Source organism: Schistocerca cancellata, chromosome 5, assembly GCF_023864275.1.
Source record: "Schistocerca cancellata isolate TAMUIC-IGC-003103 chromosome 5, iqSchCanc2.1, whole genome shotgun sequence".
Taxonomy (NCBI): Eukaryota; Metazoa; Arthropoda; class Insecta; order Orthoptera; family Acrididae; genus Schistocerca; species Schistocerca cancellata.
This window is the reverse complement of record NC_064630.1, coordinates 583439009-583454389: the sequence shown is the minus strand read 5'-3', so window position 1 is coordinate 583454389 and position 15381 is coordinate 583439009. Positions and strand designations below refer to the sequence as shown.

At 40.6% G+C, this 15381-nt stretch overlaps 1 protein-coding gene across 1 annotated transcript in view; it reads left to right on the top strand.

Annotated features, from left to right (window-relative positions):
• Positions 1-10686, top strand: part of LOC126188927 (CDAN1-interacting nuclease 1) — a 155108-nt gene extending 144422 nt beyond the window's left edge. Inside the window, exon 8 of the mRNA XM_049930648.1 lies at positions 10203-10686. The gene's annotated coding sequence lies outside the window, so the exon portion shown is untranslated. The remainder of the gene's footprint in view (positions 1-10202) is intronic.
• Positions 10687-15381: the final 4695 nt, after the last annotated feature.

Sequence of the window (15381 nt, the reverse complement as noted above, 5' to 3'; positions counted from 1 at the left end):
AGTCACATAAGGAAAGAGGCGGATATGATTTTGAAGCTGCAACCACAATTAAATAAACAAGAAGATAAGCATTTGCAGAGATAGTAATTAGTATACAAAGGCCATTTCCATAAAACACATTCAGTTACTTCTATGTAAGCACTTGGTCTGGTATGCTATCAGGTAAGATGAAAGCAATATTGGATCTCTACAGACTTAAAAGGCCGACTGGCCTTTTTATTTCTATATACACTGAAGCACCAAAGAAACTGGGAAGGGTAAGTGTATTCAAATACAGAAGTATGTAAACAGGCAGAAGAAAGTGGTGCGGTTGGCAACACCTATATAAGACGACAAGTGTCTGGTGCAGTTGTTAGATCGGTTACTACTGCTACAATGGCAGGTTATCAAGATGTAAGTGAGTTTGAAAGTGGTGTTATAGTCAGTGCACAAGCAATGGGACACAGCATCTCCGAGGTAAAACATCAAATCACTGACGTCGCCGCGGCTCGAATGAGATCCTGCAAGAATGGGACCGACGACGACTGAAGAGAATCGTTCAGCATGACAGAAGTGCAACCCTTCCGCAAATTGCTGCAGATTTCAATGCTGGGCCATCAACAAGTGATAGCGTGTGAACCATTCAATGAAACGTAAGTATGGGCTTTCGGAGCCAAAGACCCACTCGTGGACCATTGATGACTGCATGACACAAAGCTTTATGCCTTGTCTGGACCCATCAACACTGACATTGGATTGTTGATGACTGGAAACATGTTGCCTGGTTGGACGGGTTTCATTTGAAATTGTATCGAGCGGATGGACGTGTATGGGTATGGAAACAACCTTATGAATCCATGGATCCTGCATGTCAGCAGGGGCTGTTCAAGCTGGTGGAGGCTCTGCAGTGGTGTGGGGTGTGTGCAGTTGGAGTGATATGGGACCCCTGGTAGTTCTAGATACGACTCTGACAGGTGACATGTACGTAAGCATCCTGTCTGATCACCTGCATCCATTCATGTTCATTTTGCATTCTGACAGACACTGGCAATTCCAGCAGAACAGTGCTACACCCCACAGGTCCAGAATTGCTACAGAGTGGCTTCAGGAACACTCTTCTGAGTTTAAACTCTTCCGCTGGTCACCAAATCCCCAGACATGAACAATATTGAGCATATCTGGGCCATGCGGGATTAGCCGATCGGTGTAAGGCGCTGCAGTAATGGACTGTGCAGCTGATCCCGGCAGAGGTTCGAGTCCTCCCTCGGGCATGGGTGTGTGTGTTTGTCCTTAGGATAATTTAGGTTAAGTAGTGTGTAAGCTTAGGGACTGATGACCTTAGCAGTTAAGTCCCATAAGATTTCACACACATTTGAACATGTTGAGCATATCTGGGATGTCTTGAAATGTGTGTGTGTGTGTGTGTGTGTGTGTGTGTGTGTGTGTGTGTGTGTGTGTGAAAAAAGGAAGATCAAAAGATGTAGAAAATGCTATGCAGCAGTATACAAGTCATAGTAGAACAAGATAAGTGGAGATGTAATCAAACAGGATTATTAAATCATTACATTATACTGTATTTAGATAAGACTGTCACATCAGAAAAAAATACCTTCAAAAACAGAACATTACCTTTTTATCTTGATGCACTTTCATGATACTAAATATAATTCATTGTTTCACTATGCTCTGCTTTTGAACACTTCACACACTTTATTGTATATAGTTTTTGCTTGAGAGTATTTCAGCAAAGAAGACAAATGTAGTAGGGGTCAGGGGATGCACTGTGAAGTGAAGTGCGTGGTGCATTGTGGAATGCGCTTGGCTCTGCCAAAAAGTGGGTGAAGTACGTAATTTGGCTGACACGCCATCTGACAGACATGGGAGAAAAGAGGGTCTGGGCTTCCCAGCAGCTGTTTGCACACTTTTCTTGACTCAGAAGCAGCAGTATTTGCGGTGGATGACAGTAGGTGTCAGTTTGGTAGATCTCCAAGCAAGCAGCACAGCTGTCACAGCGTATCCACATGCACCTGCTCATGCACAGTGGTGGTGAATGGGTAGATCAAGGGAGCAGCCTCAGTGCCATGACTCAGACAGACAAGAACCACACATTGTGCATGGGCACTCATGTTGCAAGGCAGTCATTAGTTTTAACACCTGGCATGCAATACAGTCTTGTTACTACCATCTTGCTTTGTTACTGCGTGTATGGAACTACAATGCTCACTATCTGATTACTGGTTGATTCCCATATCTGGTATTCTTTGAACTTCTTTGTCAGCTGCTGGTTTCTTGGCTGATGCAACAGAGTAAGATTTCATATAAATGATTCTTCGGGTTGTACTTTTAATTTATAAACACATCCTCTCATTATTCTGGGGTGAGATGAAAATACACCTTGGTGGAACCACAATACCTGTCTCAACTCTTCCTTTTGATGCTCAATAAGTTCTATTAATTCATTTAGTTTCACTTGAATATTTGTAGCAACATCATTTACATTATTGTGTGACTTCACATCATTATCTTCCCCTCAAAATTATGGAGTCGCTACTACCACTCCTTTTTTTCACGCTACCAAAATGAAAGTTGGTGTACACATTGCCTTCACAGTCTTCATGTAAAATTCTTTTAAAGCAAATCTTCATTTCTTCTTCTTCTTCTTCTTCATTGTTTACACTAGCATATCCTCCTACAAAATCTAATCGGCAACATCTTTCTGTCATCCATTTGGTACCAAAGATGATTCCCATGTTGAAAAACAGAACATCAAAAACTGACTGCTGAAAATCTCCCAGAATGTGATACATCAACAGAACTTGATCTCTGATTGGCTTGCTTCAATTCCCAGGTGCCATTAAAATTCTTGAATATATTTACTGGTGACCGATGACCTCGCTGTTTGGTCTCTTCCCCCAAACAACCCAATATTTTTGCTGGAAATATAAGTGTAGTTCCATGATCCTGGAGTTCTTGAAATAACTTCTGCAATTTTGCTCTCCTCCAAGCCAGAATCCATTAAGCTGTCAACATCTGCATACATAGCAGTAACAACTGGTTTGTTGGTGTTGTTAGTACAGTGCTCATCTTTCCTTAATAAGTCTTCCATAATATCGCGTCCTTTGCCTGTGTGCATTTTTTGTTATGTAATAGGTGACCCCATGTCTCCACATTCAGTTTGGGAGTCTGTTGCATCTAAAACTAAACACAGTTTTCCTGTGAATTCCAACATGGGACTATGTTATCATTTCTTTCCTATTGCAGCGATTGATATCAAGTCTCATGGTCGTCATTACTCTGAAATTTATGATATCCTTGCTCTCTATCATACTGTCACCTGCGATCATTGACTATTCCACCGTTTCGATGGGTGACTGGAGAGATAAGGCACGGGTCATCTGTTTTTGTACAAGGTTGGAAAGGTGATTATGGTCTACAAAGGCCTCAGTGAGATCCTTGGTATATTTCAAGGGGGACTGCTCGTCACTACAGATATGATGGCCACGAGTGGCTATACTGTATGGAAGGGACTTTTTGGCATGAAATGGGTGGCATCTGTTGAAGTGGAGGTATTTTAGTGGCTGGTTGGTTTGATAGTGAAGTTCAGTGGCAGGAGGAACAAGACTTTTGGTCAGGCGAATACAGGGTTATAAATACAAAACCAAATAGGGGTAATGCAGGAGTAGGTTTAATAATGAATAAAAGAATAGGAATGTGGGTAAGCTACTACAAACAGCATAGTGAACACATTATTGTGGCCAAGATAGACACGAAGCCCGCGCCTACTACAGTAGTACAAGTTTATATGCCAACTAGCTCTGCAGATGACGAAGAAATTGAAGAAACGTATGACGAAATAAAAGAAATTATTCAGATAGTGAAGGGGGATGAAAATTTAATAGTCATGGGTGACTGGAATTCGAGAGTAGGAAAAGGGAGAGAAGGAAACATAGTAGGTGAATATAGATTGGGACTAAGAAATGAAAGAGGAAGCCGCCTGGTAGAGTTTTGCACAGCGCATAACTTAATCAAAGCTAACACTTGGTTCATGAATCATGAAGGAAGGTTGTGTACATGGAAGAATCCTGGAGATACTAGAAGGTTTCAGATAGATTATATAATGGTAAGACAGAGATTTAGGAACCAGGTTTTAAATTGTAAGACATTTCCAGGGGCAGATGTGGACTCTGACCACACTCTATTGGTTATGAACTGTACATTAAAACTGAAGAAACTGCAAAAAGGTGGGAATTTAAGTAGATGGGATGTGGATAAACTGACTAAACCAGAGGCTGTACAGAGTTTCAGGGAGAGCGTAAGGGAACAATTGACGGGAATGGGGAAAGAAATACAGTAGAAGAAGAAGAATGGGTAGCTTTGAGGGATGAAGTAGTGAAGGCAGCAGAGGATCAAGTAGGTAAAAAGATGAGGGCTAATAGAAATCCTTGGGTAACAGAAGAAATATTGAATTTAATTGATGAAAGGAGAAAATATAAAAATGCAGTAAATGAAGCAGGCAAAACGGAATACAAACGTCTCAAAAATGATATTGACAGGAAGTGCAAAATGGCTAAGCAGGGATGGGTAGAGGATAAATGTAAGGATGTAGAGGCTTATCTCACTAGGGGTAAGATAGATTCTGCCTACAGGAAAATTAAAGAGACCTTTGGAGAAAAGAGAACCACTTGTATGAATATTAAGAGCTCAGATGGAAACCCAGTTCTAAGCAAAGAAGGGAAAGCAGAAAGATGGAAGGAGTATATAGAGGGTCTATACAAGGGTGATGTACTTGAGGACAATATTTTGGAAATGGAAGAGAATGTAGATGAAGATGAAATGGGAGATATGATACTGCGTGAAGAGTTCGACAGAGCACTGAAAGACCTGAGTCAAAACAAGGCCTCGGGAGTAGACAACATTCCATCAGAACTACTGACAGCCTTGGGAGAGCCAGTCCTGACAAAACTCTACCATCTGGTGAGCAAGATGTATGAGACAGGTGAAATACCCTCAGACTTCAAGAAGAATATAATAATTCCAATCCCAAAGAAAGCAGGTGTTGACAGATGTGAAAATTACCAAACTATCAGTTTAATAAGTCACGGCTGCAAAATACTAACACGAATTCTTTACAGACAAATGGAAAAACTAGTAGAAACCGACCTAGGGGAAGATCAGTTTGGATTCCGTAGAAATATTGGAACACGTGAGGCAATACTGAGCCTACGACTTATCTTAGTAGCTAGATTCAGGAAAGGCAAACCTACATTTCTAGCATTTGTAGACTTAGAGACAGCTTTTGACAATGTTGACTGGAATACTCTATTTCAAATTCTGAAGGTGGCAGGGGTAAAATACAGGGAGCGAAAGGCTAGTTACAATTTGTATAGAAACCAAATGGCAGTTATAAGAGTTGAGGGGCATGAAAGGGAAGCAGTGGTTGGGAAGGGAGTGAGACAGGGTTGTAGCCTCTCCCCGATTTTATTCAATCTGTATATTGAGCAAGCAGTGAAGGAAACAAAATAAAAACTCGCAGTAGGTATTGAAGTCCATGGAGAAGAAATAAAAACTTTGAGGTTCGCCGATGACATTGTAATTCTGTCAGAGACAGCAAAGGACTTGGAAGAGCAGTTGAATGGAATGGATAGTGTCTTGAAAGGAGGGTATAATATGAACATCAACAAAAGTAAAACGAGCATAATGGAATGTAGTCGAATTAAGTTGGGTGATGCTGAGGGTATTAGATTAGGAAATGAGACACTTCAAGTAGTAAAGGAGTTTTGCTATTTGGGGAGCAAAATAACTGATGATGGTCGAAGTAGAGAGGATATAAAGTGTAGACTGTCAATGGCAAGGAAAGCGTTTCTGAAGAAGAGAAATTTGTTAACATCGAGTATAGATTTAAGTGTCAGGAAGTCGTTTCTGAAAGTATTTGTATGGAGTGTAGCCATGTATGGAAGTGAAACGTGGACGATAAATAGTTTAGACGAGAAGAGAATAGAAGCTTTCGAAATGTGGTGCTACAGAAGAATGCTGAATATTAGATGGGTAGATCACATAACTAATGAGGAGGTGTTGAAGAGGATTGGGGAGAAGTTTGTGGCACAACTTGACTAGAAGAAGGGATCGGTTGGTAGGACATGTTCTGAGGCATCAAGAGATCACCAATTTAGTATTGGAGGGCAGCGTGGAGGGTAAAAATCGTAGAGGGAGACCAAGAGATGAATACACCAAGCATATTCAGAAGGATGTAGGTTGCAGTAGGTACTGGGAGATGAAGAAGCTTGCACAGGATAGACTTAGCATGGAGAGCTGCATCAAAGCAGTCTCAGGATGGAAGACAACAACAACAACAGGTTTGATAGGGACGGGGGTACTGATGTAGCCATCTTTGAGGTGGTGATCAACATTGAGGAAGGTGGCTTGTTGGTTGAGGAGGACCATGGAAGTGAGTGGAGGAGAATATGTTGTAGTTCTAGAGGAATGTGGATAAGGTGTTCTCATTGTCAATCCAGATTATGATGACATCATCAGTGAATCTGAACTAGGTGAGGAGCTTGAGATTGTGGGTGGTTAGAAAGGATTTCTCTAGATGGTCCATGGATAGGTTGGCATAGAATGGTGCTAAGCTGGTGTTCATAGCCATACCCAAGATTTGTTTGTAGGTGATGCCATCAAAGGAGAAGTAATTGTGTATGGGGAAATAGTTGTTCATTGTGACTAAGAAGGAGGCTGTAGATATGGAATTCAACGAGTGTTGGGAAAGGTAGTGTTTGTGGTAAGGCCATGGGCGTTTGGGGTGTTAGTGTAAAGGGAGGTGGCATCATTAGTGACGAGCAGAGCACCATGTGGTAAGGAATAGAAACTGTGCAGAGTTGGTAGAGGAAATGGTTGGTATCTTTTATATAATACGGTAGGGGGTGGGTGGTAGGCTGCTGTATGAGAGCAGAGATTCTCTATGTGGGGGCACAGTAACCAGCCACAATAGGATATCCTGGGTGGTTGGGTTTATGGACTTTATGAAGTATGTAGAAGGTAGGAGTGGAGGGAGTGGTATGGATGAGGAGAGAAATGGACTCCAGGGGAGGTTCTGGGATGGTCCTAAGGATTTGAAGAGAGACTGGACATCATGCTGGATTTCTGGAATGGGACACTGTGGCAAGGTTTGTAGGTGGATGACTCTGGCAGCTGGCAAAGTCCTTCTGCCAGGTAGTTCTTGCAGTTCAAAACAACGTTGGTGCAGCCTTTGTCAGCAAGTAGGATTGTAAGGTCAGGATCAGTTTTTAGATGGTGGATTGCGGTTCTTTCTGCAGGTATAAGAGTAGCTTGCATGTAGAGGGATTTGGGGAATGATGGTGAGGCAAGATTTAAGGTTAAGAAATTCTGGAAAGTTATCAGCAGGTGATTTGGGGCAGGGGGGATAGAACACGGTTGGATGGAGGAGTGAATTGTGTCAGGCAGGGTTCAATATTGGTCTTTGGTTGAGTCTTATTGGTAGGGTTAGTGGCGAAAAAGTGTTTCCATAGTAGAGACCAGGAGAAGGAGAGAAGTTCTTTAAAAAGTCCTGCATGATTAAATCAGGGAGTGTGGCAAAAGGTGAGGCCCTTGGAAAGGACTGATATTTCTACAGAGCTAAGACTTTTTGAAGAAAGGTTCATGACTGTGTTTCAGGTCTGTTTAGGTTCTGGATTCTGTAAGGAAGTGGGAGAGAGCTTTTGACAGTGGGGTAAATGTAGTAGTTCTGTAAGGCAGAGTTTGTCACTATGAAGGGATGTGGGGGAGGTTTGGAGGTTGTTGTAGACATGGTGGATAGTGGTAGTCCATGGTGGGAGTAGGAGATGTGCAGGTCAGAGTGTTTTTTGATGTGGCATTGTGCATGATGCTCTAGTTCCTGTAGGGCAGGAGTTTGAATTTGTGATATGGGATCCAGGAATTAGGGATTGCATAGCAGTAACTTTGTACAGATGGAGAGGAGGTTTTGCAAGGAAGTTTGGGCCTGATTGACATAGTTTTACAGGATTATGTCATTCAGGGTTAAGGATTGGAAGAATCTGAATAGATGGAGGTAATTGTGGTAGGAGGTGTTCCAGCCAGAAATGGGTAAGTTGATTGTAAAGCCATTTGGGGGGATTCCTTGAGCCAAGCAACAACACAGGAACAGTATGTGGGACTGGTTTCTGGCCAAGGATAAGGAAACTTTTGTGTATTGATGCAGATGGAAGGAGCCATGATCCACGGTGGTGAATAAAAACGCAAAGAAATAATTGAATGGCATAGAAATAGGCACAAAAAGTTTGCAAAAATACCGGGAAAATATGTGGGAAACATCATGAAAGGAATTAAATGGATGAAGTATGGGGAAGCACTATGAACTCTGAGGGAGTAGTGAAAGGCAAAAAACAACCGAAATTGACGTGAAAACACAATGAGATCAAAGGAAAAATGGTTATAATGTGTGTTACAGGTCTGTGGGTGAATAAGGGGGAGGGGGGGGGGGACTGCAGATGTGGCTAGATTTGGTGAAGTTAGTATGTGCGAACTGGAATATAGAGGAGAAGGAGTGGGGCTTATGTAGGGGTTGTTGGGATGAGGTACAAGTTCGTATGGCACAGGAAGGTATGCAAAAGAAACTTGAAAATACATGAGAGTGTCACAGGAAGAGTGATTAATTTGAAGATCTAGGGTTACTGATATTGGCAGGAGTAATGTGGGATATGAGATGCTGCACCAACAATCATCACTGTCTTGTAGCCATCTCTGTGCGCAGTTGAAACGGTTGATACACTGTGGTTCGTAAGTAGAGTGTGCGGTGCAGTTTCGAAGGCGACAAGTTAAATCCAGGAAAGGAGAGAAGGAACGATGGGTGACAAAGGAAAAGGGCTACAGAATGGAAGAAAAGCTGTTAGGCAAAATCAAACAATGGAAAATCCAGAATGGAATAATGATATTATTATGAAAAGGATAGTTGCTATTCACCACATAAGGGAGATGCTGAGTTGCAGATAGGCACAACAAAGAGACTGTTAAACAAGTAAGCTTTCGGCCAAAACGGCCTTCATCGGAATTAGACAACATACATACATGCAAACACATTTCACACATTCGTGACCACAGTCTCTGACTGCTGAGGCCAGACTGCAAGCAGGAGCGTGTGATGGGAGAAGCAAACTGGGTGGTGGTGGGGGCGGGGGGGGGGGGGGGGGGGGGTAATATTGTCATTATTCCATCCTGGATTTTCCATTGTTTGATTTCACCTTAAACATTATTTGTGCATGCGGCAGTACACTTATTACAGCACCTTTACCGTAATGACGTACCGACTCTGAATGAAACCACAACTGCCGCACTGCTTGCCCAACATAAGCAACATTGTATTTGTTTGTTGTAACTAAAGAGGTGACAGCTCAAAGACGTATATTTGTTCTCCTAACTAGAGAAGCACTATTTCTTGTTATACACCATAAATGAGAGCAAAATGGATTCAGCAAATACCACCAGGAGTACAAATTAACCTGTAACACGATTGCTAAATAGCAGGCTTCAATTTCCCATACGTATGTGGGAAGCAGCAAGTAGAATCCACACAAGCTATTGAATATGCAGGGGCTTTCTTTTCAAATTGAGGGGGCAGTGCAGTTGTAATTAGTGTCTCCAGACCGACTCCGGATGCTGTTGACTGAACTGAAAAATTATATATTATAAACTATTCTACCACTAATGTAAGAGGTGTGCACTTTGTTTCTTTGTGTTATTCATTACAACTGTTGTTTTATATCTGTAACATGTGTTACCATCATCCTGCCATGTGCTAAATGAATAAACAATTTGAAGGGGACAGGTAGGAGCTGTTAAACTAGTGTATAAAAATGACAATGAAAATGACAAACCAAAATTTGAATGGAGACCAGACAATGAGCAACTGCTCAACATATCTGTAGAAGATAGGTAAGGAAGCTATTGAAATATCATGTAAAAGGTCAACATTAACATGTCTGCAAACTGTAATATCCAGAATTTATCAGTTGACCAAGTCAGCTTGAAAGATCAAAAAATTTTTCTTTGTTTTTGAGTTTGAGGTAACATCTTATATATAACCTGTGAAGTAAATTCGTTATTTGTTATGAGCAAGAATATAACTAGTAATTCAGGAGACTTAAGAATACATACTCTTTATGACTTGAAGTCTGAGTCTGCATTGTTTAAATTGCTCAATTACATCTTTTCAGATTGCTTCTCAGTGAAACTTGTTGTACAGTATGGAGCATATGAAGGAAGAGGTTGCAACATCTTGATCTGGTTGCATCATCGAGTTTATACTGGTTATGCCACTTAAGATTTTGGCACAGCACATGAAGAAGCAAACTTTGTATCCTACATTTTCCAAGCCAGAGTAACTCACTACAAACTGAGTCAGTTATGACATTGCATTCTGCCAACTGAAAATTTTAAACCATAACATGGAAAGAAGCATATATTTATTAATAATTGTTCATTCGTAAAGAGTTTTAAAAAATTTCTTTCATCTGTTTACATCATTTTCAGTTTTATTTTTCATAGCTCTAACCGTGGACATTTCTTTCAGTAATTCAGTTTTATGTTAGATCCTTTCTTGTAGTTATTCTGACATGGTAATGGGAGCAGTTGTAAGAAATTGGTTGAGTATTGTGAACTTAGTGCCAGTGTCAAAAAATAAATGATTAATAAATACAAGGCCAAATGCAGTATCATATCTTCCTTAATATATTTATTATCCAATTCACTTACTTAAAAGCCATTTGATATGCAAAGGCTGCTAAACTTTGTAGTCAGTCACTTTTTATGACAGTAACTTAGATTTAATCACTCATGTAATACCATTAAAAACCAAAGCTGTACTCAAACCAAAGCTTGGTAGCCTTTACTAGACATAGTCTTGCTGGACATGGCATGCCCATGCCTTCCAACTTCTGAACGGACTGGTTTTTCAATTCTATGTAAAATTATGGTTACATGGAACCCAAGTCAAGGTGCAGCTTGGCATTTCTCACATGTACAAAGCCAATATGAAAGAAGTGATAGGTCAAACCCCATAAGTGTGGATCATAATGTAACAGTCACTCAGCATTAACATATTACGTACGAGGTCTGTTCAGAAAATTCTGGAACTTTGTCCACAAAATTTTTCTCCACTTACCATTTAATTATTGTGCATGGTCTCCTTTGAAATACTCTCTTCCACAGTTGATACCCTGCTCCCAACGTCATTTCCACTTCCGGAAGGAGTCTTCATATGCCTCTTACTGGGTCACATGAAGCACTGTCTGTGAATTTTCTTTGATGTCTATCATTGCAAACCTTCATCTTTTCGACAGAATTTTCAACTTTGGAAATAAAAAAAGTCCACAGGGGATAGGTCTGGAGAGTATGGAGGATGAGACAGCACAGCGATTTCGATTTTTGTGCATAAGTCACGAACCAGCAGGGATGAATATGCGAGTGTGTTATCTTGATGCAAGAGCCACAAATTGTCTCTTCCCATTTCAGGCTGTTTCCTTCTCACGGGGTTTCTTGGCATGATCTGATTGAACTGTTACATTCTTCTGCAATCTGTCGGACAGTCAATCTCAATTGACATGCATAATTTTGTTGACGTTCCTGACGTGAGCATCATCAGTAGACGTTGACGGTCATCCTGAATGAGGGTCATCTTCAACTCCCATGTGGCCATTTTTAAACCATGTGAACCATTTGTAACACCAAGTATGGCTTAAGCACTCATCACTGTAAGCTTCTTGCATCATTTGGTGTGTCTCTGTAAAGGTTTTCTTGAGTTTAACGCAAAATTTAATGCAGACGTGTTGCTCCTCTAACTCTGCCATCTCGAAATTTGTAAACTCTGTGACACAATGTTCTATTCAATACAGTACTGAACAATAACTAACAGACATACAAAAATGGAACTGCTGGCAGTTACACATTAAACACGGGCGTGTGCAGGGATGTCAACACAATTCGCTCCAACACACCATTGGTGCAAAATTACGAATGTTCTGGAATTTTTTTGAAGAGACCTTGTATATTTCACATAGATACAGGTATCTGCATGAGTGTACAGTGGCATATGTGTGTACTCATAAAGGGACTTTTAAGTACTCAGTGTATTGAATATTGTGTAGAATGTTCATGAGATTCTCAATAGTTCTTTGAAACCATTTCAGTGTTTCGTTTATTTGTTATTGTTGTGCTGATGAGTACCACCACCACCGTCAGTGGTGTAGCATCAAAAGCATGGAATAGTATGTGCAGCTGAAGAGATAGGATTGTTGCATTTGTTGACAGTTTTTTAGAGACCAAGAGATTGTCCTGAGCTAGCCACATTGTTAATGATCATGAAAATGAGAAAAGGGATTGAATACCTAGCCTTTTGTAATGCCAGGAGTTCTAACAGTGGCTTTGTAATACTAATAATGACCAATAGTTGTAAGTTTTAATAAAGTACACATTGGTACTATTGGTACAATTATCAGTTTTTGTGCATACAGTCCAGGTTGCAACCAGTTTCTGCAACTAAAGTGAAGTACAGTCGCATGACGTAGTTAACTGGGAGATTCCAAAGGGTAATCCACAATTAAAGGTTTTCTTTATTTGCTCCCAATCACACCTACCTTCAAGAAGTGTGAGTGTTCTGTCATACAATTATTGGTCCAGCATGGGTGACTGAATGGGTAAGCGAGTGTTTAGTGTTGTTGATGACAATGAGAGAGAGAAGAGAGAGGCTGAAACATGGGGCCAGAATAGCATTAGATGGATATTATCAACATTGACACACGCCTTTTGCCCACGAGTAATTTGTAATTTTATTAAGGGTGGAGGCACGTAGCCTGACACTCGGGAACTGTGTACGGGTTCTCTCTTTTCCTTGCAGGCCATGTGCTAGTGATGAAAACTTCTTCCATCACCAGAATTTAAAATGACTACATGTTATTCAAATGGAATTGCACAAATATGTGCCGGTTATTGACATTTTTTGAGTGAAAATGTACAAAAGAACTATTTTAGAATATTTTGAATCAGAATGCAAATATTGGAATGACACCTTTCAATGCCAGAAGTGTTTTACGTAAGAAATGGACGTGAAGGTAAGGTGACGACTGAGTTGGCTTATTGTATTTGTAAACTCCCGTCGTGCATCTGTCCCTATACAAAATGATGGCACATACCCATAGGCTGTGCTCATGCCACTGTAGCATCTACCGAGTGGACTGGTGCCGTGGGATGCTTCTTGTGTATAACACAGCTGTGTGCTACCCGTGAGCTGGTGTGGTCTTCACCATAGTAGTCTTCTTTACTCTTCACATCTCTGGCTGAATGCACAAAATCTTGATAGGGATAAGTGTCATTGAGCACATCTAATTAACTAATGAAATTAATGAACATAATAGAGGGAAACACTCCACATGGGAAAAATATATATAAAAAACAAAGATGCTGTAACTTACCAAACGAGAAAGCGCTGGTTGACAGACACAATAAAAAACACACAAACACACACACAAATTTCAAGCTTCTGCAATCCGAGATTGCTTCATCAGGAAAGAGGGAAGGAGAGGGAAAGATGAAAGAATGTGGGTTTTAAGGGAGAGGGTAATGAGTCATTCCAATCCTGGGAGCGGAAAGACTTACCTTAGGGGGGAAAAAAGGATAAGTATACACTCGCGCACGCGCGCGCGCACGCACGCACACACACACACACACACACACACACACACACACACACATCCGCACATAAAATTAGAAGACTGAAATGCCATTTTGGGATTGTAATTGGGGTAGCAATCTTGCTAAACCCAATAAATTGCAATGCTTTGAAATTCTAAGACAAGAAACTGACCATAACATGTGCTACTATACACTTTATCTCTGTGATGTGTAGCATGAAGTTACAGTCGAAACCCAATCTGAGCGCCAATTAATGTTATGGTGTCTTTGCTATGGTGAGCTGTAGTAAGGCAAGTGCCTCTTCACATATGCAGAAGTTTTCAGTTAATTTTCAAAGCATTTTAAATGTCAGTTATGAAGCAGCAATTTACTGATTTTTTAACAAAATCTACTGTAAGCGTAACATTTTCGAATTAGGCCTTCACCTTTGTCATCATAATTTATCATCAGTTTACTAAAAGTATTTGACTGATTTGGCTGTGAAATGTTGGCCTGTTTCCATGCTCTGTACTTGTAAGCCAGATTTTTCTCATAATTCTGAGTCAATCACACGCCTTGAGAAACAAATGAACATATTGAGAGACATTGAACTAATGGAGATTAACATTTACAGAAAATTAATTATTCTTCGTGTGTACCAGTCAACTGTTTGTGGAAGGACAGAATGTAGAAAATGCAGAAGAGATGCAAACCAGAAAAAAAACACAGATTTACTGAAAGAGGACCACTTTAAGGACATATAAGCAGTTGACATTCAAAACAAGTTTGCTGCCCTGGAAAAAGAAGGAGTTGATGATGAACACAAATTACAGTCTAAGCTCAGGTTCAAATTCAAACATGCAGCAGATGAAGTGCTGAAACCATTGGAGAGAAGGAAGAGGAGCAGAGGATGGTTAATAAGTGTAGACATACAGTCAGCAAGAGAAAAGAGTCTAAAAGTTATGGCTGACAAAAGAACCAGATGAAAGATTAAGGTTGAGACACATGGAGGGAACTAGAGAAGCAAGAAAGAGTCATACAAACAGAAAATCAAGAATATATAAAAAGCAACATAACACTGGCAGAAAAGGAGTGAACAGTAGACAATACAAGAGACTTTTACATAACAGTCAGGTTCTTCAAGAAAGGATATACCATGAGGATCGACATGATCAAACGCCAAGCAGGACAACTGATAACAGATGAAACAAAGGCTATAGATGAATGGAAAACTATTTGGAAAATCTGAATGTGGATAACAGCGATGAGATGCAGCAACTATAGAGGAATTACTGTACTTCGCACAACTTACAAGATCCTGAGCATTTTGTTGCTAAACTGGCTAACACCATACATTGAGGAAGTACTTGTATTCCAACAAGCAGGGCTTAGAAAGGCAAATCAACCATAGACCAACTACATATAATAATGCAAATGCTATCAAAGAGTTGGGAATTTCGCAGAGGTGTTTACTCTCTTTTTGTGGCCTTCAAAGGAGCATATGATAGTATGAAAGGCAAGAGGCAGCGTGCTTGGTGAAAATGAATGGAAAGATGTCAGAGAAATTCAAGGTAAAGGCTGGACTTGCGACAGGGAGACTTCCTCCTCCCCCCTCCTCCATTTAAACTGGTTCTGGAAAGAGCACTGACCAAGGTAACAAGCCTGGAGATAAGAGTACTGCTGGGAAGAAGACTCAGCAATTTGGCTTATGCAGATGATATAGTTTCA